Below are 22703 nucleotides of genomic sequence, written 5' to 3' on the forward strand. Positions count from 1 at the left end.
CTCTTGTACTTAAGTCGGCATTGTGCCTATTGTATTAAAATCAGATGCAATTTCAGTGTTTCATCGTCAATATGAAGGTCCAAGGGATAACGTAAACCTGAAGTGAAGCATCAGAATCCAAAACTGGACTCACAGGAGAGGTTCAAATCATAGAAAGTTAGAGTGTCAGTCCTCTTGTACTTAAGTCGGCATTGTGACTTTTGTATTAAATTCAGATGCAATTTCTGTGTTTCATCGTTAATAAGAAAGTCCAAGGGATACAGTAAACCTGAAGTGAAGCATCGGAATCTAAAACTTGACTCAGAGGAGAGCTTCAAATCACAGAATGTTGGAGAGTCAGTCCTCTTATACTTAAGTCGGCATTGTGCCTTTTGAATTTTATTCCGATGCAATATCTGCGCTTCATCGTCAATACGAATGTCCAAGGGATACAGTAAATCTGAAGTGAAGCATCGGAATCATAAACAGGACTCACGGGAGAGGTTGATATCATGGAAATTTATAGTGTCAGTCCTCTTGTACTTAAGTCGGCATTGTGCCTTTTGTATTAAATTCGGATGCAATTTTTGTGTTTCATCGTCAATAAGAAGTTCCAAGGGATACAGTAAACCTGAAGTGAAACATCGGAATCTAAAACTGGACTCACAGGAGAGGTTCAAATCATAGAAAGTTAGAGTGTCAGTCCTCTTGTACTTAAGTCTGCATTGTGCCTTTTGTTTTAAATTCAGACGCCATTTCTGTGTTTCATCGTCAATAAGACGGTCCTAGGTATACACTAAACCTGAAGTGAAGCATCGGAATCTAAAACTTGACTCACAGGAGAGGTTCAAATCATAGAAAGTTAGAGTTTCAGTCCTCTTGTACTTAAGTTGGCATTGTGCCTTTTGTATTAAATTCGGATGCAATTTCTGTGTTTCATCGTCAATAAGAGGGTCCAAGGTATACAGTAAACCTGAAGTGAAGCATCGGCATCTAAAACTGGACTCACAGGAGAGGTTCAAATCATAGAAAGTTAGAGTGTCAGTATTCTTGTTTTTAAGTCGGCATTGTGCCTTTTGAATTTAACTCCGATGCAATTTCTGTGCTTCATCGTCAATAAGAAGGTCCAAGGGATACAGTAAACCTGAAGTGAAGCATCGGCATCTAAAACTGGACTCACAGGAGAGGTTCAAATCATAGAAAGTTAGAGTGTCAGTCCTCTTGTACTTAAGTCGGCATTGTGCCTTTTGTATTAAATTCGAATGCAATATCTGTGTTTCATCGTCATTATGAAGGTCCAAGTGATACAGTAAACCTGGAGTGAAGCATCGGAATCTAAAACTGGATTCACAGGAGATGTTCAAAAGATTGAAAGTTAGAGTGTCAGTCCACTTGTACTTAAGTCGGCATTGTGCCTTTTGTATTAAATTCGAATGCAATTTCTGTGTTTCATCGTCAATAAGAAGGTTCAAGGGATACCGTAAACCTGAAGTAAAGCATCGGAATCTAAAACTGGACTCACAGGAGAGGTTCAAATCACATAAATTTAGAGTGTCAGTCCTCTTGTACTTAAGTCGGCATTGTGCCTTTTTTATTAAATTGGGATGTAATTTCTGTGTTTCATCGTTAATAAGAAAATCCAAGGGATACAGTTAACCTGAAGTGAAGCATCGGAATCTAAAACTGGACTCACAGGAGAGGTTGAAATCATAGAATGTTGGAGTGTCTGTCCTCTTGTACTTAAGTCGGCATTGTGCCTTTTGAATTTTATTCCGATGCAATATCTGTACTTCATCGTCAATAAGATGATCTAAGGGGTACAGTAAACCTGAAGTGAAGCATCGGAATCTGAAACAGGACTAACAGGAGAGGTTCAAATCACAGAAAGTTAGAGTGTCAATCCTCTTGTACTTTAGTCGGCATTGTGCCTTTTGTATTAAATTCGGATGCAATTTCTGTGTTACATCGTTAATAAGAAGGTCCAAGTAATACAGTAAACCTGAAGTGAAGCATCGGAATCTAAAACTGTACTCACAGGAGAGGTTCAAATCATAGAGAGTTAGAGTGTAATTCCTCTTGTACTTAAGTCGGCATTGTGCCTTTTGTATTAAATTCGGATGCAATTTCGGTGTTTCATCGTCAATAAGACGGTCCAAGGTATAGAGTAAACCTGAAGTGAATCATCGGAATCTAAAACTGGACTCACAGGAGAGGTTCAAATCATAGAAAGTTATAGTGTCAGTCCTCCTGTACTTAAGTCGGCATTGCGCCTATTGTATTAAATTCGGATGCAATTTCTGTGTTTCATCGTCAATAAGAAGGTCACAGGCATACAGTAAACCTGAAGTGAAGCATCGGAATCTAAAACTGGACTCACAGGAGAGGTTCAAATCATAGAAAGTTAGAGTGTCAGTCCTCTTGTACTTAAGTCGGCATTGCGCCTTTTGTATTAAATTCGGATGCAATTTCCGTGTTTCATCGTCAATAAGAAGTTCCTAGGTATACAGTAAACCTGAAGTGAAGCATCGGAACCTAAAACTGGACTCAGAGGAGAGGCTCAAATCAAAGAAATTTAGAGTGTCAGTCCTCTTGCACTTAAGCCGGCATTGTGCCTTTTGTATTAAATTCGGATGCAATTTCTGTGTTTCATCGTTAATAAGAAAGTCCAAGGTATACAGTAAACCTGAAGTGAAGCATCGGAATCCAAACATGGACCCACAGGAGAGGTTCAAATCATAGAAAGTTAGAGTGTCAGTCCTCTTGCACTCAAGTCGGCATAGTGCTTTTTGAATTTAATTCCGATGCAATATCTGTGCTTCATCGTCAATAGGAAGGTCCAAGGGATACAGTAAACCTGTATTGAAGCATCGGAATCTAAAACTGGACTCGCAGGAGAGGTTCCAATCATAGAAAGTTAGAGTGTCAGTCCTCTTGTACTTAAGTCGGCATTGTGCCTTTTGTATTAAATTCGGATGCAATTTCTGTGTTTCATCGTCAATAAGAAGGTCCAAAGGATACCAAAAACCTGAAGTGAAGCATCGGAATCTAAAACTGGACTCACAGGAGAGGTTCAAATCACAGAAAGTTAGAGTGACAATCCTCTTGTACTTTAATCGGCATTGTGCCTTTTGTATGAAATTCGGATGCAATTTCTGTGTTACATCGTCAATAAGAAGGTCCAAGTGATACAGTAAACCTGAAGTGAAGCATCAGAATCTATAACTGTACTCACAGGAGAGGTTCGAATCATAGAGAGTTAGAGTGTCATTTTTCTTGTACTTAAGTCGGCATTGTCCCTTTTGTATTAAATTCGGATACAATTCCGGTGTTTCATTGTCAATAAGACGGTCAAAGGTGTAGAGTAAACCTGAAGTGAAGCATCGGAATCTAAAACTGGACTCACAGGAGAGGTTCAAATCATAGAAAGTTAAAGTGTCAGTCCTCTTGTACTTAAGTCGGTATTGTGCCTATTGTATTAAATTCAGAAGCAATTTCTGTGTTTCATCGTCAATAAGAAGGTCACAGGCATACAGTAAACCTGAAGTGAAGCACCGGAATCTGAAACTGGATTCACAGGAGAGGTTCAAATCGTAGAAAGTTAGAGTGTCAGTCCTCTTGTACTTTAGTCGGCATTGTGCTGTTGGAATTTAATTCCGATGCAATATCTGTGATTCATCGTCAATAAGAAGGTCCAAGGGATACAGTAAACCTGAAGTGAAGCATCGGAATCTAAATCTGGACTCACAGGAGAGGTTCAATTCACAGAAAGTTAGAGTGTCAGTCCTTTTGTACTTAAGTCGGCATTTTGCCTTTCGTATTAAATTCGGATGCAATTTCAGTGTTTCATCGTCTATAAGAAGGGCCAAGGGATACAGTAAACCTGAAGTAAAGCATCGGAATCTGAAAGAGGACTCACAGGAGAGGTTCAAATCATAGAAAGTTAGAGTGTCAGTCCTCTTGTACTTAAGTCGGCATTGTGCCTTTTGATTTAATTCCGATGCAATATCTGTGCTTCATCGTTAATAAGAAGGTCCATGGGATACAGTGAACCTGAAGTGAAGCATCGGAATCTGAAACAGGACTCACAGGAAAGGTTCAAATCACAGAAAGTTACAGTGCCAGTCTTCTTGTACTTTAATCGTCATTGTGCCTTTTGTATAAAATTCGGATACAATTTCTGTGTTACAGCGTCAATAAGAAGGTCCAAGTGATACAGTAAACCTGAAGTGAAGCATCAGAATCTAAAACTGGACCCACAGGAGAGGTTCAAATCATAGAAATTTAGAGTGTCAGTCCTCTTGTAATAAAGTCAGCATTGTGCCTTTTGTATTAAATTAGGATGCAATTTCTGTGTTTCATCATCAACAAGAAGGTCCAAGCAATACAGTAAACCTGAAGTGAAGCATCGGAATCTAAAACTGGACTCACAGGAGAGGTTCAAATCATAGGAAGTTAGAGTGTCAGTCCTCTTGTACTTAAGTCGGCATTGTGCCTTTTGTATTAAATTCGGATGCAATTTCTGTGTTTCATCGTCAATAAGAAGGTCCAAAGGATACCGTAAACCTGGAGTGAAGCATCGGAATCTAAAACTGGACTCACAGGAGAGGTTCAAATCACAGAAAGTTAGAGTGTCAATCCTCTTGTACTTTATTCGGCATTGTGCCTTTTGTATGAAATTCGGATGCAATATCTGTGTTACATCGTCAATAAGAAGGTCCAAGTGATACAGTAAACCTGAAGTGAAGCATCGGAATCTATAACTGTACTCGCAGGAGAGGTTCAAATCATAGAGAGTTAGAGTGTCATTTCTCTTGTACTTAAGTCGGCATTGTGCCTATAATATGAAATTCAGAAGCAATTTCTGTGTTTCATCGTCAATAAGATGGTCACAGGCATACAGTAAACCTGAAGTGAAGCATCGGAATCTGAAAGAGGACTCAGAGGAGAGGTTCAAATCATAGAAAGTTAGAGTGTCAGTCCTCTTGTACTTAAGTCGGCTTTGTGCCTTTTGAATTTAATTCCGATAGAATATCTATGCTTCATCGTCAATAATAATGTCCAAGGGATACAGTAAACCTCAATTGAAGCATCGGAATCTAAAGCTGGACTCATAGGAGTGGTTCAAATCATAGAAAGTTAGAGTGTCAGTCCTCTTGTTTTTAAGTCGGCATTGTGCCTTTTGAATTTAACTCCGATGCAATTTCTGTGCTTCATCGTCAATAAGAAGGTCCAAGGGATACAGTAAACCTGAAGTGAAGCATCGGCATCTAAAACTGGACTCACAGGAGAGGTTCAAATCATAGAAAGTTAGAGTGTCAGTCCTCTTGTACTTAAGTCGGCATTGTGCCTTTTGTATTAAATTCGAATGCAATATCTGTGTTTCATCGTCATTATGAAGGTCCAAGTGATACAGTAAACCTGGAGTGAAGCATCGGAATCTAAAACTGGATTCACAGGAGATGTTCAAAAGATTGAAAGTTAGAGTGTCAGTCCACTTGTACTTAAGTCGGCATTGTGCCTTTTGTATTAAATTCGAATGCAATTTCTGTGTTTCATCGTCAATAAGAAGGTTCAAGGGATACCGTAAACCTGAAGTAAAGCATCGGAATCTAAAACTGGACTCACAGGAGAGGTTCAAATCACATAAATTTAGAGTGTCAGTCCTCTTGTACTTAAGTCGGCATTGTGCCTTTTTTATTAAATTGGGATGTAATTTCTGTGTTTCATCGTTAATAAGAAAATCCAAGGGATACAGTTAACCTGAAGTGAAGCATCGGAATCTAAAACTGGACTCACAGGAGAGGTTGAAATCATAGAATGTTGGAGTGTCTGTCCTCTTGTACTTAAGTCGGCATTGTGCCTTTTGAATTTTATTCCGATGCAATATCTGTACTTCATCGTCAATAAGATGATCTAAGGGGTGCAGTAAACCTGAAGTGAAGCATCGGAATCTGAAACAGGACTAACAGGAGAGGTTCAAATCACAGAAAGTTAGAGTGTCAATCCTCTTGTACTTTAGTCGGCATTGTGCCTTTTGTATTAAATTCGGATGCAATTTCTGTGTTACATCGTTAATAAGAAGGTCCAAGTAATACAGTAAACCTGAAGTGAAGCATCGGAATCTAAAACTGTACTCACAGGAGAGGTTCAAATCATAGAGAGTTAGAGTGTAATTCCTCTTGTACTTAAGTCGGCATTGTGCCTTTTGTATTAAATTCGGATGCAATTTCGGTGTTTCATCGTCAATAAGACGGTCCAAGGTATAGAGTAAACCTGAAGTGAATCATCGGAATCTAAAACTGGACTCACAGGAGAGGTTCAAATCATAGAAAGTTATAGTGTCAGTCCTCCTGTACTTAAGTCGGCATTGCGCCTATTGTATTAAATTCGGATGCAATTTCTGTGTTTCATCGTCAATAAGAAGGTCACAGGCATACAGTAAACCTGAAGTGAAGCATCGGAATCTAAAACTGGACTCACAGGAGAGGTTCAAATCATAGAAAGTTAGAGTGTCAGTCCTCTTGTACTTAAGTCGGCATTGCGCCTTTTGTATTAAATTCGGATGCAATTTCCGTGTTTCATCGTCAATAAGAAGTTCCTAGGTATACAGTAAACCTGAAGTGAAGCATCGGAACCTAAAACTGGACTCAGAGGAGAGGCTCAAATCAAAGAAATTTAGAGTGTCAGTCCTCTTGCACTTAAGCCGGCATTGTGCCTTTTGTATTAAATTCGGATGCAATTTCTGTGTTTCATCGTTAATAAGAAAGTCCAAGGTATACAGTAAACCTGAAGTGAAGCATCGGAATCCAAACATGGACCCACAGGAGAGGTTCAAATCATAGAAAGTTAGAGTGTCAGTCCTCTTGCACTCAAGTCGGCATAGTGCTTTTTGAATTTAATTCCGATGCAATATCTGTGCTTCATCGTCAATAGGAAGGTCCAAGGGATACAGTAAACCTGTATTGAAGCATCGGAATCTAAAACTGGACTCGCAGGAGAGGTTCCAATCATAGAAAGTTAGAGTATCAGTCCTCTTGTACTTAAGTCGGCATTGTGCCTTTTGTATTAAATTCGGATGCAATTTCTGTGTTTCATCGTCAATAAGAAGGTCCAAAGGATACCAAAAACCTGAAGTGAAGCATCGGAATCTAAAACTGGACTCACAGGAGAGGTTCAAATCACAGAAAGTTAGAGTGACAATCCTCTTGTACTTTAATCGGCATTGTGCCTTTTGTATGAAATTCGGATGCAATTTCTGTGTTACATCGTCAATAAGAAGGTCCAAGTGATACAGTAAACCTGAAGTGAAGCATCAGAATCTATAACTGTACTCACAGGAGAGGTTCGAATCATAGAGAGTTAGAGTGTCATTTTTCTTGTACTTAAGTCGGCATTGTCCCTTTTGTATTAAATTCGGATACAATTCCGGTGTTTCATTGTCAATAAGACGGTCAAAGGTGTAGAGTAAACCTGAAGTGAAGCATCGGAATCTAAAACTGGACTCACAGGAGAGGTTCAAATCATAGAAAGTTAAAGTGTCAGTCCTCTTGTACTTAAGTCGGTATTGTGCCTATTGTATTAAATTCAGAAGCAATTTCTGTGTTTCATCGTCAATAAGAAGGTCACAGGCATACAGTAAACCTGAAGTGAAGCACCGGAATCTGAAACTGGATTCACAGGAGAGGTTCAAATCGTAGAAAGTTAGAGTGTCAGTCCTCTTGTACTTTAGTCGGCATTGTGCTGTTGGAATTTAATTCCGATGCAATATCTGTGATTCATCGTCAATAAGAAGGTCCAAGGGATACAGTAAACCTGAAGTGAAGCATCGGAATCTAAATCTGGACTCACAGGAGAGGTTCAATTCACAGAAAGTTAGAGTGTCAGTCCTTTTGTACTATATCGGCATTTTGCCTTTCGTATTAAATTCGGATGCAATTTCAGTGTTTCATCGTCTATAAGAAGGGCCAAGGGATACAGTAAACCTGAAGTAAAGCATCGGAATCTGAAAGAGGACTCACAGGAGAGGTTCAAATCATAGAAAGTTAGAGTGTCAGTCCTCTTGTACTTAAGTCGGCATTGTGCCTTTTGATTTAATTCCGATGCAATATCTGTGCTTCATCGTTAATAAGAAGGTCCATGGGATACAGTGAACCTGAAGTGAAGCATCGGAATCTGAAACAGGACTCACAGGAAAGGTTCAAATCACAGAAAGTTACAGTGCCAGTCTTCTTGTACTTTAATCGTCATTGTGCCTTTTGTATAAAATTCGGATACAATTTCTGTGTTACAGCGTCAATAAGAAGGTCCAAGTGATACAGTAAACCTGAAGTGAAGCATCAGAATCTAAAACTGGACCCACAGGAGAGGTTCAAATCATAGAAATTTAGAGTGTCAGTCCTCTTGTAATAAAGTCAGCATTGTGCCTTTTGTATTAAATTAGGATGCAATTTCTGTGTTTCATCATCAACAAGAAGGTCCAAGCAATACAGTAAACCTGAAGTGAAGCATCGGAATCTAAAACTGGACTCACAGGAGAGGTTCAAATCATAGGAAGTTAGAGTGTCAGTCCTCTTGTACTTAAGTCGGCATTGTGCCTTTTGTATTAAATTCGGATGCAATTTCTGTGTTTCATCGTCAATAAGAAGGTCCAAAGGATACCGTAAACCTGGAGTGAAGCATCGGAATCTAAAACTGGACTCACAGGAGAGGTTCAAATCACAGAAAGTTAGAGTGTCAATCCTCTTGTACTTTATTCGGCATTGTGCCTTTTGTATGAAATTCGGATGCAATATCTGTGTTACATCGTCAATAAGAAGGTCCAAGTGATACAGTAAACCTGAAGTGAAGCATCGGAATCTATAACTGTACTCGCAGGAGAGGTTCAAATCATAGAGAGTTAGAGTGTCATTTCTCTTGTACTTAAGTCGGCATTGTGCCTATAATATGAAATTCAGAAGCAATTTCTGTGTTTCATCGTCAATAAGATGGTCACAGGCATACAGTAAACCTGAAGTGAAGCATCGGAATCTGAAAGAGGACTCAGAGGAGAGGTTCAAATCATAGAAAGTTAGAGTGTCAGTCCTCTTGTACTTAAGTCGGCTTTGTGCCTTTTGAATTTAATTCCGATAGAATATCTATGCTTCATCGTCAATAATAATGTCCAAGGGATACAGTAAACCTCAATTGAAGCATCGGAATCTAAAGCTGGACTCATAGGAGTGGTTCAAATCATAGAAAGTTAGAGTGTCAGTCCTCTTGTACTTAAGTCGGCATTGTGCCTTTTGTATTAAAATCAGATGCAATTTCAGTGTTTCATCGTCAATATGAAGGTCCAAGGGATACCGTAAACCTGAAGTGAAGCATCAGAATCCAAAACTGGACTCACAGGAGAGGTTCAAATCATAGAAAGTTAGAGTGTCAGTCCTCTTATACTTAAGTCGGCATTGTGCCTTTTGAATTTTATTCCGATGCAATATCTGTGCTTCATCGTCAATAAGAAGGTCCAACGGATACAGTAAATCTGAAGTGAAGCATCGGAATCATAAACAGGACTCACAGGAGAGGTTGAAATCATGGAAATTTATAGTGTCAGTCCTCTTGTACTTAAGTCGGCATTGTGCCTTTTGTATTAAATTCGGATGCAATTTTTGTGTTTCATCGTCAATAAGAAGGTCCAAGGGATACAGTAAACCTGAAGTGAAGCATCGGAATCTAAAACTGGACTCACAGGAGAGGTTCAAATCATAGAAAGTTAGAGTGTCAGTCCTCTTGTACTTAAGTCAGCATTGTGCCTTTTGTTTTAAATTTAGACGCCATTTCTGTGTTTCATGGTCAATAAGACGGTCCTAGGTGTACACTAAACCTGAAGTGAAGCATCGGAATCTAAAACTTGACTCACAGGAGAGGTTCAAATCATAGAAATTAGAGTTTCAGTCCACTTGTACTTAAGTCGGCATTGTGCCTTTTGTATTAAATTCGGATGCAATTTCTGTGTTTCATCGTCAATAAGAGGGTCCAAGGTATACAGTAAACCTGAAGTGAAGCATCGGAATCTAAAACTGGACTCACAGGAGAGGTTCAAATCATAGGAATTTAGAGCGTCAGTCCTCTTGTACTTAAGTCGGCATTGTGCTTTTGAATTTAATTCCGATGCAATATCTGTGCTTCATCGTCAATAAGAAGGTCCAAGGGATACAGTAAACCTGAAGTGAAGCATCGGAATCTAAAACTGGACTCACAGGAGAGGTTCAAATCATAGAAATATAGAGTGTCAATCCTCTTGTACTTAAGTCGGCATTATGCCTTTTGTATTAAATTCGGATGCAATTTCACTGTATCATCGTCAGTAAGAAGGTCCAAGGGATAAAGTAAACCTGAAGTGAAGCATCGGAATCTAAAACTGGACTCACAGGAGAGGTTCAAATCATAGAAAGTTTGAGTGTCAGTCCTCTTGTTTTTAAGTCGGCATTGTGCCTTTTGAATTTAACTCCGATGCAATTTCTGTGCTTCATCGTCAATAAGAAGGTCCAAGGGATACAGTAAACCTGAAGTGAAGCATCGGCATCTAAAACTGGACTCACAGGAGAGGTTCAAATCATAGAAAGTTAGAGTGTCAGTCCTCTTGTACTTAAGTCGGCATTGTGCCTTTTGTATTAAATTCGAATGCAATATCTGTGTTTCATCGTCAATATGAAGGTCCAAGTGATACAGTAAACCTGGAGTGAAGCATCGGAATCTAAAACTGGATTCACAGGAGATGTTCAAATGATTGAAAGTTAGAGTGTCAGTCCACTTGTACTTAAGTCGGCATTGTGCCTTTTGTATTAAATTCGAATGCAATTTCTGTGTTTCATCGTCAATAAGAAGGTTCAAGGGATACCGTAAACCTGAAGTAAAGCATCGGTATCTAAAACTGGACTCACAGGACAGGTTCAAATCACAGAAATTTAGAGTGTCAGTCCTCTTGTACTTAAGTCGGCATTGTGCCTTTTGTATTAAATTGGGATGTAATTTCTGTGTTTCATCGTTAATAAGAAAGTCCAAGGGATACAGTAAACCTGAAGTGAAGCATCGGAATCTAAAACTGGACTCACAGGAGAGGTTGAATTCATAGAATGTTGGAGTGTCTGTCCTCTTGTACTTAAGTCGGCATTGTGCCTTTTGAATTTTATTCCGATGCAATATCTGTACTTCATCGTCAATAAGAAAGTCTAAGGGGTACAGTAAACCTGAAGTGAAGCATCGGAATTTGAAGCAGGATTAACAGGAGAGGTTCAAATCACAGACAGTTAGAGTGTCAATCCTCTTGTACTTTAGTCGGCATTGTGCCTTTTGTATTAAATTCGGATGCAATTTCTGTGTTACATCGTTAATAAGAAGGTCCAAGTAATACAGTAAACCTGAAGTGAAGCATCGGAATCTAAAACTGTACTCACAGGAGAGGTTCAAATCATAGAGAGTTAGAGTGTCATTCCTCTTGTACTTAAGTCGGCATTGTGCCTTTTGTATTACATTCGGATGCAATTTCGGTGTTTCATCGTCAATAAGACGGTCCAAGGTATAGAGTAAACCTGAAGTGAATCATCGGAATCTAAAACTGGACTCACAGGAGAGGTTCAAATCATAGAAAGTTATAGTGTCAGTCCTCTTGTACTTAAGTCGGCATTGCGCCTATTGTATTAAATTCGGATGTAATTTCTGTGTTTCATCGTCAATAAGAAGGTCACAGGCATACAGTAAACCTGAAGTGAAGCATCGGAATCTAAAACTGGACTCACAGGAGAGGTTCAAATCATAGAAAGTTAGAGTGTCAGTCCTCTTGTACTTAAGTCGGCATTGCGCCTTTTGTATTAAATTCGGATGCAATTTCCGTGTTTCATCGTCAATAAGAAGTTCCTAGGTATACAGTAAATCTGAAGTGATGCATCGGAACCTAAAACTGGACTCAGAGGAGAGGCTCAAATCAAAGAAATTTAGAGTGTCAGTCCTCTTGTACTTAAGTCGGCATTTTGCCTTTTGTATTACATTCGGATGCAATTTCTGTGTTTCATCGTTAATAAGAAAGTCCAAGGTATACAGTAAACCTGAAGTGAAGCATCGGAATCCAAACATGGACCCACAGGAGAGGTTCAAATCATAGGAATTTAGAGCGTCAGTCCTCTTGTACTTAAGTCGGCATTGTGCTTTTGAATTTAATTCCGATGCAATATCTGTGCTTCATCGTCAATAAGAAGGTCCAAGGGATACAGTAAACCTGAAGTGAAGCATCGGAATCTAAAACTGGACTCACAGGAGAGGTTCAAATCATAGAAATATAGAGTGTCAATCCTCTTGTACTTAAGTCGGCATTATGCCTTTTGTATTAAATTCGGATGCAATTTCACTGTATCATCGTCAGTAAGAAGGTCCAAGGGATAAAGTAAACCTGAAGTGAAGCATCGGAATCTAAAACTGGACTCACAGGAGAGTTTCAAATCATAGAAAGTTTGAGTGTCAGTCCTCTTGTTTTTAAGTCGGCATTGTGCCTTTTGAATTTAACTCCGATGCAATTTCTGTGCTTCATCGTCAATAAGAAGGTCCAAGGGATACAGTAAACCTGAAGTGAAGCATCGGCATCTAAAACTGGACTCACAGGAGAGGTTCAAATCATAGAAAGTTAGAGTGTCAGTCCTCTTGTACTTAAGTCGGCATTGTGCCTTTTGTATTAAATTCGAATGCAATATCTGTGTTTCATCGTCAATATGAAGGTCCAAGTGATACAGTAAACCTGGAGTGAAGCATCGGAATCTAAAACTGGATTCACAGGAGATGTTCAAATGATTGAAAGTTAGAGTGTCAGTCCACTTGTACTTAAGTCGGCATTGTGCCTTTTGTATTAAATTCGAATGCAATTTCTGTGTTTCATCGTCAATAAGAAGGTTCAAGGGATACCGTAAACCTGAAGTAAAGCATCGGTATCTAAAACTGGACTCACAGGACAGGTTCAAATCACAGAAATTTAGAGTGTCAGTCCTCTTGTACTTAAGTCGGCATTGTGCCTTTTGTATTAAATTGGGATGTAATTTCTGTGTTTCATCGTTAATAAGAAAGTCCAAGGGATACAGTAAACCTGAAGTGAAGCATCGGAATCTAAAACTGGACTCACAGGAGAGGTTGAATTCATAGAATGTTGGAGTGTCTGTCCTCTTGTACTTAAGTCGGCATTGTGCCTTTTGAATTTTATTCCGATGCAATATCTGTACTTCATCGTCAATAAGAAAGTCTAAGGGGTACAGTAAACCTGAAGTGAAGCATCGGAATTTGAAGCAGGATTAACAGGAGAGGTTCAAATCACAGACAGTTAGAGTGTCAATCCTCTTGTACTTTAGTCGGCATTGTGCCTTTTGTATTAAATTCGGATGCAATTTCTGTGTTACATCGTTAATAAGAAGGTCCAAGTAATACAGTAAACCTGAAGTGAAGCATCGGAATCTAAAACTGTACTCACAGGAGAGGTTCAAATCATAGAGAGTTAGAGTGTCATTCCTCTTGTACTTAAGTCGGCATTGTGCCTTTTGTATTACATTCGGATGCAATTTCGGTGTTTCATCGTCAATAAGACGGTCCAAGGTATAGAGTAAACCTGAAGTGAATCATCGGAATCTAAAACTGGACTCACAGGAGAGGTTCAAATCATAGAAAGTTATGGTGTCAGTCCTCTTGTACTTAAGTCGGCATTGCGCCTATTGTATTAAATTCGGATGTAATTTCTGTGTTTCATCGTCAATAAGAAGGTCACAGGCATACAGTAAACCTGAAGTGAAGCATCGGAATCTAAAACTGGACTCACAGGAGAGGTTCAAATCATAGAAAGTTAGAGTGTCAGTCCTCTTGTACTTAAGTCGGCATTGCGCCTTTTGTATTAAATTCGGATGCAATTTCCGTGTTTCATCGTCAATAAGAAGTTCCTAGGTATACAGTAAATCTGAAGTGATGCATCGGAACCTAAAACTGGACTCAGAGGAGAGGCTCAAATCAAAGAAATTTAGAGTGTCAGTCCTCTTGTACTTAAGTCGGCATTTTGCCTTTTGTATTAAATTCGGATGCAATTTCTGTGTTTCATCGTTAATAAGAAAGTCCAAGGTATACAGTAAACCTGAAGTGAAGCATCGGAATCCAAACATGGACCCACAGGAGAGGTTCAAATCATAGAAAGTTAGAGTGTCAGTCCTCTTGCACTCAAGTCGGCATAGTGCTTTTTGAATTTAATTCCGATGCAATATCTGTGCTTCATCGTCAATAGGAAGGTCCAAGGGATACAGTAAACCTGTATTGAAGCATCGGAATCTAAAACTGGACTCGCAGGAGAGGTTCAAATCATAGAATGTTAGAGTGTCAGTCCTCTTGTACTGAAGTCGGCATTGTGCCTTTTGTATTAAATTCGGATGCAATTTCTGTGTTTCATCGTCAATAAGAAGGTCCAAAGGATACCAAAAACCTGAAGTGAACCATCGGAATCTTAAACTGGACTCACAGGAGAGGTTCAAATTATAGAAAGTTAGAGTGTCAGTCCTCTTGTACTTAAGTCGGCATTGTGCCTTTTGTATTAAATTGGGATGTAATTTCTGTGTTTCATCGTTAATAAGAAAGTCCAAGGGATACAGTAAACCTGAAGTGAAGCATCGGAATCTAAAACTGGACTCACAGGAGAGGTTCAAATCATAGAATGTTGGAGTGTCAGTCCTCTTGTACTTAAGTCGGCATTGTGCCTTTTGAATTTTATTCCGATGCAATATCTGTGCTTCACCGTCAATAGGAAGTTCCAAGGGATACTGTAAACCTGAAGTGAAGCATCGGAATCTGAAACAGGACTCACAGGAGAGGTTCAAATCACTTAAAGTTAGAGTGTCAATCCTCTTGTACTTTAGTCGGCATTGTGCCTTTTGCACTAAATTCGGATGCAATTTCTGTGATTCATCGCCAAGAAGAAGGTCCAAGGGATACAGTAAATCTGAAATGAAGCATCGGAATCTAAAACTGGACTCACTGGAGAGGTTCAAAACATAGAAAGTTAGAGTGTCAGTCCTCTTGTACTTATGTCGGCTTTGTGCCTTTTGTTTTAAATTCAGATGCAATTTCTGTGTTTCATCGTCAATAAGACGGTCCTAGGTATACAGTAAACCTGAAGTGAAGCATCGGAATCTAAAACTGGTCTCACAGGAGAGGTTCAAATCATAGAATGTTAGAGTGTCAGTCCTCTTGTACTTAAGTCGGCATTGTGCCTTTTGTATTAAATTTGGATGTAATTTCTGTGTTTCATCGTCAATAAGAAATTCCACGGTATACAGTAAACCTGAAGTGAAGCATCGGAATCGAAAACTGGCCTAACAGGAGAGGTTCTAATCGTAGAATGTTAGAGTGTCAGTCCTCTTGTACTTAAGTCAGCATTGTGCTTTTGGAATTTAATTCCGATGCAATATCGGTGCTTCATCGTCAATAAGAAGGTCCAAGGGATACAGTAAACCTGAAGAGCAGCATCGGAATCTAAATCTGGACTCACAGGAGAGGTTCATATCATAGAAAGTTAGAGTGTCAGCCCTCTTGTACTTAAGTCGTCATTGTGCCTTTTGTATTAAATTCGGATGCAATTTCTGTGTTTCATCGTCAATAAGAACGTCCAAGGGATACCGTAAACCTGAAGTGAAGCATCGGAATCTTAAACTGGACTCACAGGAGAGGTTCAAATTATAGAAAGTTAGAGTGTCAGTCCTCTTGTACTTAAGTCGGCATTGTGCCTTTTGTATTAAATTGGGATGTAATTTCTGTGTTTCATCGCTAATAAGAAAGTCCAAGGGATACAGTAAACCTGAAGTGAAGCATCGGAATCTAAAACTGGACTCACAGGAGAGGTTCAAATCATAGAATGTTGGAGTGTCAGTCCTCTTGTACTTAAGTCGGCATTGTGCCTTTTTAATTTTATTCCGATGCAATATCTGTGCTTCACCGTCAATAAGAAGTTCCAAGGGATACTGTAAACCTGAAGTGAGGCATCGGAATCTGAAACAGGACTCACAGGAGAGGTTCAAATCACAGGAAGTTAGAGAGTCAATCCTCTTGTACCTTAGTCGGCAATGTGCCTTTTGTATTAAATTCGGATGCAATTTCTGTGATTCATCGTAAAGAAGAAGGTCCAAGGGATACAGTAAAACTGAAATGAAGCATCGGAATCTAAAACTTGACTCACAGGAGAGGTTCAAAACATAGAAAGTTAGAGTGTCAGTCCTCTTGTACTTATGTCGGCTTTGTGCCTTTTGTTTTAAATTCAGATGCAATTTCTGTGTTTCATCGTCAATAAGACGGTCCTAGGTATACAGTAAACCTGAAGTGAAGCATCGGAATTTAAAACTGGTCTCACAGGAGAGGTTCAAATCATAGAAAGTTAGGGTGTCAGTCCTCTTGTAGTTAAGTCGGCATTGCGCCTTTTGTATTAAATTCGGATGCAATTTCTGTGTTTCATCGTCAATAAGAAGGTCCAAGGTATACAGTAAACCCGAAGTGAAGCATCGGAATCCAAAACTGGGCTCACAGGAGAATTTCAAATCATAGAAAATTATAGTGTCAGTCCTCCTGTACTCAAGTCGGCATTGTGCTTTTTGAATTTAATTCCGATGCAATATCTGTGCTTCATCGTCAATAATAATGTCCAAGGGATACAGTAAACCTGAATTGAAGCATCGGAATCTAAAGCTGGACTCATAGGAGCGGTTCAAATCATAGAAAGTTAGAGTGTCAGTCCTCTTGTACTTAAGTCGGCATTGTGCCTATTGTATTAAAATCAGATGCAATTTCAGTGTTTCATCGTCAATATGAAGGTCCAAGGGATACCGTAAACCTGAAGTGAAGCATCAGAATCCAAAACTGGACTCACAGGAGAGGTTCAAATCATAGAAAGTTAGAGTGTCAGTCCTCTCGTACTTAAGTCGGCATTGTGACTTTTGTATTAAATTCAGATGCAATTTCTGTGTTTCATCGTTAATAAGAAAGTCCAAGGGGTACAGTAAACCTGAAGTGAAGCATCGGAATCTAAAACTTGACTCAGAGGAGAGCTTCAAATCATAGAATGTTGGAGAGTCAGTCCTCTTATACTTAAGTCGGCATTGTGCCTTTTGAATTTTATTCCGATGCAATATCTACGCTTCATCGTCAATAAGAATGTCCAAGGGATACAGTAAATCTGAAGTGAAGCATCGGAATCATAAACAGGACTCACAGGAGAGGTTGATATCATGGAAATTTATAGTGTCAGTCCTCTTGTACTTAAGTCGGCATTGTGCCTTTTGTATTAAATTCGGATGCAATTTCTGTGTTTCATCGTCAATAAGAGGGTCCAAGGTATACAGTAAACCTGAAGTGAAGCATCGGAATCTAAAACTGGACTCACAGGAGAGGTTCAAATCATAGGAATTTAGAGCGTCAGTCCTCTTGTACTTAAGTCGGCATTGTGCTTTTGAATTTAATTTCGATGCAATATCTGTGCTTCATCGTCAATAAGAAGGTCAAAGGGATACAGTAAACCTGAAGTGAAGCATCGGAATCAAAAACTGGACTCACAGGAGAGGTTCAAATCATAGAAAGATAGAGTGTCAATCCTCTTGTACTTAAGTCGGCATTATGCCTTTTGTATTAAATTCGGATGCAATTTCACTGTATCATCGTCAGTAAGATGGTCCAAGGGATAAAGTAAACCTGAAGTGAAGCATCGGAATCTAAAACTGGACTCACAGGAGAGGTTCAAATCATAGAAAGTTTGAGTGTCAGTCCTCTTGTTTTTAAGTCGGCATTGTGCCTTTTGAATTTAACTCCGATGCAATTTCTGTGCTTCATCGTCAATAAGAAGGTCCAAGGGATACAGTAAACCTGAAGTGAAGCATCGGCATCTAAAACTGGACTCACAGGAGAGGTTCAAATCATAGAAAGTTAGAGTGTCAGTCCTCTTGTACTTAAGTCGGCATTGTGCCTTTTGTATTAAATTCGAATGCAATATCTGTGTTTCATCGTCAATATGAAGGTCCAAGTGATACAGTAAACCTGGAGTGAAGCATCGGAATCTAAAACTGGATTCACAGGAGATGTTCAAATGATTGAAAGTTAGAGTGTCAGTCCACTTGTACTTAAGTCGGCATTGTGCCTTTTGTATTAAATTCGAATGCAATTTCTGTGTTTCATCGTCAATAAGAAGGTTCAAGGGATACCGTAAACCTGAAGTAAAGCATCGGAATCTAAAACTGGACTCACAGGAGAGGTTCAAATCACAGAAATTTAGAGTGTCAGTCCTCTTGTACTTAAGTCGGCATTGTGCCTTTTTTATTAAATTGGGATGTAATTTCTGTGTTTCATCGTTAATAAGAAAGTCCAAGGGATACAGTAAACCTGAAGTGAAGCATCGGAATCTAAAACTGGACTCACAGGAGAGGTTGAAATCATAGAATGTTGGAGTGTCTGTCCTCTTGTACTTAAGTCGGCATTGTGCCTTTTGAATTTTATTCCGATGCAATATCTGTACTTCATCGTCAATAAGAAGATCTAAGGGGTACAGTAAACCTGAAGTGAAGCATCGGAATCTGAAACAGGACTAACAGGAGAGGTTCAAATCACAGAAAGTTAGAGTGTCAATCCTCTTGTACTTTAGTCGGCATTGTGCCTTTTGTATTAAATTCGGATGCAATTTCTGTGTTACATCGTTAATAAGAAGGTCCAAGTAATACAGTAAACCTGAAGTGAAGCATCGGAATCTAAAACTGTACTCACAGGAGAGGTTCAAATCATAGAAAGTTAGAGTGTAATTCCTCTTGTACTTAAGTCGGCATTGTGCCTTTTGTATTAAATTCGGATGCAATTTCGGTGTTTCATCGTCAATAAGACGGTCCAAGGTATAGAGTAAACCTGAAGTGAATCATCGGAATCTAAAACTGGACTCACAGGGAGGTTCAAATCATAGAAAGTTATAGTGTCAGTCCTCCTGTACTTCAGTCGGCATTGCGCCTATTGTATTATTTTCGGATGCAATTTCTGTGTTTCATCGTCAGTAAGAAGGTCACAGGCATACAGTAAACCTGAAGTGAAGCACCGGAAACTGAAACTGGACTCACAGGGAGGTTCAAATCATAGAAAGTTAGAGTGTCAGTCCTCTTGTACTTAAGTCAGCATTGTGCCTTTTGTATTAAATTCGGATGCAATTTCTGTGTTTCATCGTCAATAAGAAGGTCCAAAGGATACCAAAAACCTGAAGTGAAGCATCGGAATCTAAAACTGGACTCACAGGAGAGGTTCAAATCACAGAAAGTTAAAGTGACAATCCTCTTGTACTTTAATCGGCATTGTGCCTTTTGTATGAAATTCGGATGCAATTTCTGTGTTACATCGTCAATAAGAAGGTCCAAGTGATACAGTAAACCTGAAGTGAAGCATCAGAATCTATAACTGTACTCACAGGAGAGGTTCGAATCATAGAGAGTTAGAGTGTCATTTTTCTTGTACTTAAGTCGGCATTGTCCCTTTTGTATTAAATTCGGATACAATTCCGGTGTTTCATTGTCAATAAGACGGTCAAAGGTGTAGAGTAAACCTGAAGTGAAGCATCGGAATCTAAAGCTGGACTCACAGGAGAGGTTCAAATCATAGAAAGTTAAAGTGTCAGTCCTCTTGTACTTAAGTCGGTATTGTGCCTATTGTATTAAATTCAGAAGCAATTTCTGTGTTTCATCGTCAATAAGAAGGTCACAGGCATACAGTAAACCTGAAGTGAAGCACCGGAAACTGAAACTGGATTCACAGGAGAGGTTCAAATCGTAGAAAGTTAGAGTGTCAGTCCTCTTGTACTTTAGTCGGCATTGTGCTGTTGGAATTTAATTCCGATGCAATATCTGTGATTCATCGTCAATAAGAAGGTCCAAGGGATACAGTAAACCTGAAGTGAAGCATCGGAATCTAAATCTGGACTCACAGGAGAGGTTCAATTCATAGAAAGTTAGAGTGTCAGTCCTTTTGTACTTAAGTCGGCATTTTGCCTTTTGTATTAAATTCGGATGCAATTTCAGTGTTCATCGTCTATAAGAAGGGCCAAGGGATACAGTAAACCTGAAGTGAAGCATCGGAATCTGAAAGAGGACTCACAGGAGAGGTTCAAATCATAGAAAGTTAGAGTGTCAGTCCTCTTGTACTTAAGTCGGCATTGTGCCTTTTGATTTAATTCCGATGCAATATCTGTGCTTCATCGTTAATAAGAAGGTCCATGGGATACAGTGAACCTGAAGTGAAGCATCGGAATCTGAAACAGGACTCACAGGAAAGTTTCAAATCACGGAAAGTTACAGTGCCAGTCTTCTTGTACTTTAATCGTCATTGTGCCTTTTGTATAAAATTCGGATACAATTTCTGTGTTACAGCGTCAATAAGAAGGTCCAAGTGATACAGTAAACCTGAAGTGAAGCATCAGAATCTAAAACTGGACCCACAGGAGAGGTTCAAATCTTAGAAAGTTAGAGTGTCAGTCCTCTTGTAATAAAGTCAGCATTGTGCCTTTTGTATTAAATTAGGATGCAATTTCTGTGTTTCATCATCAACAAGAAGGTCCAAGCAATACAGTAAACCTGAAGTGAAGCATCGGAATCTAAAACTGGACTCACAGGAGAGGTTCAAATCATAGAAAGTTAGAGTGTCAGTCCTCTTGTACTTAAGTCGGCATTGTGCCTTTTGTATTAAATTCGGATGCAATTTCTGTGTTTCATCGTCAATAAGAAGGTCCAAAGGATACCGTAAACCTGAAGTGAAGCATCGGAATCTAAAACTGGACTCACAGGAGAGGTTCAAATCACAGAAAGTTAGAGTGTCAATCCTCTTGTACTTTATTCGGCATTGTGCCTTTTGTATGAAATTCAGATGCAATATCTGTGTTACATCGTCAATAAGAAGGTCCAAGTGATACAGTAAACCTGAAGTGAGGCATCGGAATCTATAACTGTACTCGCAGGAGAGGTTCAAATCATAGAGAGTTAGAGTGTCATTTCTCTTGTACTTAAGTCGGCATTGTGCCTATAATATGAAATTCAGAAGCAATTTCTGTGTTTCATCGTCAATAAGAAGGTCACAGGCATACAGTAAACCTGAAGTGAAGCATCGGAATCTGAAAGAGGACTCAGAGGAGAGGTTCAAATCATAGAAAGTTAGAGTGTCAGTCCTCTTTTACTTAAGTCGGCTTTGTGCCTTTTGAATTTAATTCCGAAACAATATCTGTGCTTCATCGTCAATAATAATGTCCAAGGGATACAGTAAACCTGAATTGAAGCATCGGAATCTAAAGCTGGACTCATAGGAGTGGTTCAAATCATAGAAAGTTAGAGTGTCAGTCCTCTTGTACTTAAGTCGGCATTGTGCCTTTTGTATTAAAATCAGATGCAATTTCAGTGTTTCATCGTCAATATGAAGGTCCAAGGGATACCGTAAACCTGAAGTGAAGCATCAGAATCCAAAACTGGACTCACAGGAGAGGTTCAAATCATAGAAAGTTAGAGTGTCAGTCCTCTTATACTTAAGTCGGCATTGTGCCTTTTGAATTTTATTCCGATGCAATATCTGTGCTTCATCGTCAATAAGAAGGTCCAACGGATACAGTAAATCTGAAGTGAAGCATCGGAATCATAAACAGGACTCACAGGAGAGGTTGAAATCATGGAAATTTATAGTGTCAGTCCTCTTGTACTTAAGTCGGCATTGTGCCTTTTGTATTAAATTCGGATGCAATTTTTGTGTTTCATCGTCAATAAGAAGATCCAAGGGATACAGTAAACCTGAAGTGAAGCATCGGAATCTAAAACTGGACTCACAGGAGAGGTTCAAATCATAGAAAGATAGAGTGTCAATCCTCTTGTACTTAAGTCGGCATTATGCCTTTTGTATTAAATTCGGATGCAATTTCACTGTATCATCGTCAGTAAGAAGGTCCAAGGGCTAAAGTAAACCTGAAGTGAAGCATCGGAATCTAAAACTGGACTCACAGGAGAGGTTCAAATCATAGAAAGTTTGAGTGTCAGTCCTCTTGTTTTTAAGTCGGCATTGTGCCTTTTGAATTTAACTCCGATGCAATTTCTGTGCTTCATCGTCAATAAGAAGGTCCAAGGGATACAGTAAACCTGAAGTGAAGCATCGGCATCTAAAACTGGACTCACAGGAGAGGTTCAAATCATAGAAAGTTAGAGTGTCAGTCCTCTTGTACTTAAGTCGGCATTGTGCCTTTTGTATTAAATTCGAATGCAATATCTGTGTTTCATCGTCAATATGAAGGTCCAAGTGATACAGTAAACCTGGAGTGAAGCATCGGAATCTAAAACTGGATTCACAGGAGATGTTCAAATGATTGAAAGTTAGAGTGTCAGTCCACTTGTACTTAAGTCGGCATTGTGCCTTTTGTATTAAATTCGAATGCAATTTCTGTGTTTCATCGTCAATAAGAAGGTTCAAGGGATACCGTAAACCTGAAGTAAAGCATCGGAATCTAAAACTGGACTCACAGGAAAGGTTCAAATCACAGAAATTTAGAGTGTCAGTCCTCTTGTACTTAAGTCGGCATTGTGCCTTTTGTATTAAATTGGGATGTAATTTCTGTGTTTCATCGTTAATAAGAAAGTCCAAGGGATACAGTAAACCTGAAGTGAAGCATCGGAATCTAAAACTGGACTCACAGGAGAGGT

The sequence above is a fragment of the Schistocerca americana genome, chromosome 6 (assembly GCF_021461395.2).
Source record: "Schistocerca americana isolate TAMUIC-IGC-003095 chromosome 6, iqSchAmer2.1, whole genome shotgun sequence".
Lineage (NCBI taxonomy): Eukaryota > Metazoa > Arthropoda > Insecta > Orthoptera > Acrididae > Schistocerca > Schistocerca americana.